Source organism: Hipposideros armiger, unplaced genomic scaffold (assembly GCF_001890085.2).
Source record: "Hipposideros armiger isolate ML-2016 unplaced genomic scaffold, ASM189008v1 scaffold_112, whole genome shotgun sequence".
Taxonomy (NCBI): domain Eukaryota; kingdom Metazoa; phylum Chordata; class Mammalia; order Chiroptera; family Hipposideridae; genus Hipposideros; species Hipposideros armiger.
Window position 1 is genome coordinate 2378153 of NW_017731462.1, and position 4479 is coordinate 2382631.

Here is a 4479-nt window from a genome sequence, read left to right on the forward strand (position 1 = left end):
GTGCGCGCCTTACCCGCCGCTGCGCTCCAGCACCGGCGTGCTCGGCGCCGCTGGCCTCGCTGTCCCCAAGCCGTCCCGGCGCCCGCGCAGGCCCCGCGCCAACTCCGCGCCCCGCGCCCACCGCACCGTCAACTTCTGGCCGCCGTGGCCGCTCTGCCGCCGCCGCCGCCGCCGCCGGACTTTTTTTTTCCTCTCGCTACTCGGCCGCCTCTGGAATTTTTTTTTTTTTCTTTCACTTGCCCTCTCCAGCTCCCACTAGTGATTGGAGACTGAGAGCCAAGTACTTAGCGGAGGGATTACACTTCTGGACGCACTTGGAGCTGCCCCAGCGACGCTGCCTGTGCGAGGAAGGGCGCACGGACCTGGGGCGCCTCAGGGCATCGCGCCCTTCCCCAGCCCCGGATCGAGGATGAACCTCCAAAAGTTAGCCTGCGTCGCAGAGCATCACTTCCATTTCAATCACAGATGCTTTCTTGCTCATGTGTAAGAAGGGGGTTCAAAAAAAACCTGGGTTTGAAGAACAAAGATTCATGGAATTACCGCACACTGAGAGCTGGAATAGGGTCCCAAAGATGATTAGTGCAGTGAACTTAAAACTTTTCAGGGCCATTGACACTGGAGAAGTTGATAAAACGTTGACACACCTCGTAAAAACAAAATACATATGCACATCAAATTACGCCTGCGATTCTAGACGGGAGTTAAGGAACCCTGAAACATACAGCTGGGCCTCCTAGGAAAAATGAAATAATTCCTTCCTTCAAATATTTTGAAACTGTTAAAAACAAGCAAACAAAAATTAACAAAAAAAATTTCTTCCATTTGCATTTGATGAAATTTTACAACTAATAGTGTTTATTTTGGAAAACTATATCATGTCTTTACTTTGTGGCCTCCTTGCTAAATCTTTAAGTATTGCAACATTTTCTAAGAAAGTAAATATAAATTAAGCTGTCCACAGTCTTTCAGGAGACTTTGGGGAAATAGTTAACTTTCTTAAATCAGCCATTTTGCCAACTCTATCTCCCAGGGAGATATCTAATGACTTCCAAATATTTTTTTTTCCCCTCCCAATGTCTTTCAACTGCCTAACCTCCAGAAGCAATTTCCTCCTTTTGTAAATATTTGCCATGTTGCAAATGTATTGATAAGTCAACATCAAGCATGTGATTTAAATAATATATTACAATTTCACTCTGACACAGCTTTTTTCCAATTTTCTTCACATCTATTTCTATTGCTTAACTCTTAGCCGACCGTTTTCTTTCAACTCTTCCCTTTTCTTAAATTATTCCCATTAGCTCTTTTTACATTAGACATTAAATATAACCCTTTGACCTTATCCATAAGAAACTAAAGTCAACTGTGTACAAATTTATTTTCTGCATGTCCAACTTAGGAGCAGGTGGCGCTCCAGGCGTTTGTGAAGAGTCTGTGAAATGTGGGCACATTTCCATCATCAAAGAAATCTTAGGGATTCCCACAAAAGTCTATTTGCCCCATAATGCATCTGTACCATATTATTATCAGGACTAACCTGCATCCTGGTTTCTAGTGCCAGACTGGAAGGAAAAGTACTATTTAACATAACACGAGAAAATTTTCAAAATAGATGGCATTTGCCATTGGCATCATCTCACCTCCCTTTATTCCATTAAGGAATAATGGAATTCTATTCTATTCCCTGGTACCAGAACTTGTTGTCCCAAGAATCCCAAGGTAGAATCCATCCATGCTACCCTTACCGCAAGTCCTCTCTGCAACTAGATTACCTTCCTCCTGGTCCTCAGTCAAATTTTCTATGATGTCCATCTTCTGACATTCACTAGCTTTAAAGAGGAAAGAAATGTGATTGAATGAATCCCCTCCTACTGTGTGAATTACTGATAACAAATACTGGGGGTGCCAAAAACATGTATACAAGTGGACACTTTGGTCAACATTGCTCAAGCAGTAGTTTGCCGTAATCAGAAGTGTCTGGATGCTGATGGTAACCACTTGTAATTGCAGATGTCAAACATAACTTGTATTCATCTTTTGTTATTGGTATATATTGAGTATTAAAATTTTAATAGTTTTTCTTTCTTAAAATGTGTATACATTTTTTTGGCACCCTCTGTATATTTTCCCTCTTAGAATTTCAATCCTCACAAACTGCAGTAAAATAAATCAGACACTATGGGGAAAATTTTGGAACAGAGTGTTTGGGTTGTCCATATATTTTCAGAAACTAAGGATTGGCTTCCCCAGGGCTTCACTATGTTCAGCAAATATTCGTCTAAGTATCTATTGGACATAAGACACTGATCCTAGGAATACAGGCATGTCTAGTTAGGAAAGACACAGATTCCATTCCAATTAACTTACAAAATAAGTAGGGGTTTTTTTAAAGTATAAGACATTAAAAAATGAAATCAGAGGAATAAAGAAATTTCTATAGGTTTTCATTAAAAAAAAATACTCTGGGTGGAAGAAAATGAGAGAGGGCACCATCAGGGAAATTGTGTTTGAGTTGGGCCTTAGAAAGTAGATTTCAGTAGATAGTGATGGGGAATCTAGGATATAAGCCATTGAACAATCAACATTTATTGAGTACCTATGGCATACAATGAATGCACTGCTATTTGAGATTTAAACCCTGTCCATTCCTACTTGAAACGCATAGAAGAGACAAGATATTTAAAAAAAAATTAGAATATCCTGTGAGAAGCACAGTAATCAATACATGAACACACAACTAACTATTGGAGTAAAGTAAAAAACAATGTTCTGCACAGAGTGGTCACATTTTATCAGAGTCCTGAAGGATCTTTAGAGACCAAAGGGTGGTTAGAAAGAGAATAAGTATCCTAAGCAGAGGGAACAGTATGAGAAAGCATAGTGCATTTAGGAAGAGCTGGTAGCTCAGTGCTGCTATCCAAATTATGAGGAGCAAGTACAGCAGATGAATCTCTAAGCAGGGTTCTGGAATGACCTTGCCAGATATGCTAATGAAATAGATTTTTCTTATTAGGCAGTGGGGAAGCATTAGAGATTTTTAAACCAAGGAGTTATATGGTGGATTGGGATTTTCAGATCATTTAGAAGTTGAGAGAGAGAAATAGAAGCACAAAGTGATTAGAAGTCTGACATATAGAGTAAGATCTAAACCAAGCCAATGACATGGCTACCAAGATCACTAGCAGACTTGACATGCACTTCAGACAGAGTTGTAGAAACTTATTCCCTGCTTTGCAGCTGGGATGCTGGTGATTTTAAAGGCAATAGAGATCAGTAGGGGAGGAGCGATTGAGAACAAGAGGGAAGAGGGGCTCACTTGGGTGGAATCACAAATTTGGGCAAACGTACAATTTCTTTTTTCATCCAATTGTAAAAGCAAACCATCTTGAAGTTCCAAGTATCCCAGGAGATGACACCAGGGCAGCCAGAGAAAGGCTTCTCAGAGAATTCACATGCTTATTTCCCACGAAGGAAGACATTTGTCCAGCTCTGCTGGACTCAAACCATTTTGGGAATTTACACAAAGTGAAATAGGGCAGACCTGAGAAACAAAGTAACGCGGTGAGCTGTGTTCAGTGCTTTCAGCTTCCCCCTTTATCCAACTGTTTCCTCTTCACTGATACCCTTACTCCCACATCTTTGCCTTTTCCATCTCCCCCTCTTTCAAAACTATAGAGGCTCTGACAACCATTAATATTTTATTATAAATCAAGGTATACCACCTTAAGTAGCATTCCAGCCCACATGCTTTTAAATTATTTCCCTCTAAATGTGGAATAAAAGATTGTCACTTTTATGAGATATTTTAGGACTCCAATGTAAGAAATATTTTGATGGAAGGAAGAAATCTTTTGCTTTCCTCATGACTCATGTTCCCGGGGTTGTCTTAAAACCCACTGCTAATGCATTGACTCTACATACACAAAATAAGAGATTAAACCTCTCAATAACTGGAGTGTTTAAATCCTCACTTCTTGACATAAGAATGTGTAAGTATTGGTGAAATGTGTAGCTTCTCAAATTAAAGCCAAATTTATTGAGTGATTACCATGTGTTAAGCATACTACGAAGTACTTCATACAATTTCAGCACATTGAGGTCTCCTAACAAAGTAGGTAGTATTTTATTCCCATTTTACAGATGAGGAAGTTGAGGTGCAGACAAGTTAGATGACATGCTCAAGGCCATGCTACAAAGTGGAAGAGGCACGATACGAACCCAGGTAATGTGACTGTCACACCTGAGCTGTAGTCAGTGCACTAAGCTACTCTACAGCAGTGAGAATATTTTTAAGTATCTAATGAACAGACAGTAGACAAAAGTACATAAAGATCTTGAATCTAAGGTAATATGTGAGCTTGATCCTAGGAAATATGAAAAGTCACAGCACTTGAGTTCTTTATATTTTGTTAAACAGTTTCCTGAGCTTCTTGGAAAGCTAGCAGCTGGGGGGTAGGGCGAGGTAGGCAAGTGTGGGGG

General features: G+C 40.3%; 1 protein-coding gene across 2 annotated transcripts in view; it reads right to left on the reverse strand.

Annotated features, from left to right (window-relative positions):
• BMPR1B (bone morphogenetic protein receptor type 1B) overlaps window positions 1–4479 on the reverse strand; it is a 408951-nt gene that overhangs the window by 402144 nt on the left and 2328 nt on the right. The window contains exon 1 of one of the 2 annotated variants that reach the window (XM_019647507.1): window positions 14–152. The exons of the other annotated variant lie outside the window; for it this stretch is intronic. The gene's annotated coding sequence lies outside the window, so the exon portion shown is untranslated. Of the gene's footprint in view, window positions 1–13; window positions 153–4479 lie in introns of those variants that run through there. 2 annotated transcript variants of the gene reach the window in all.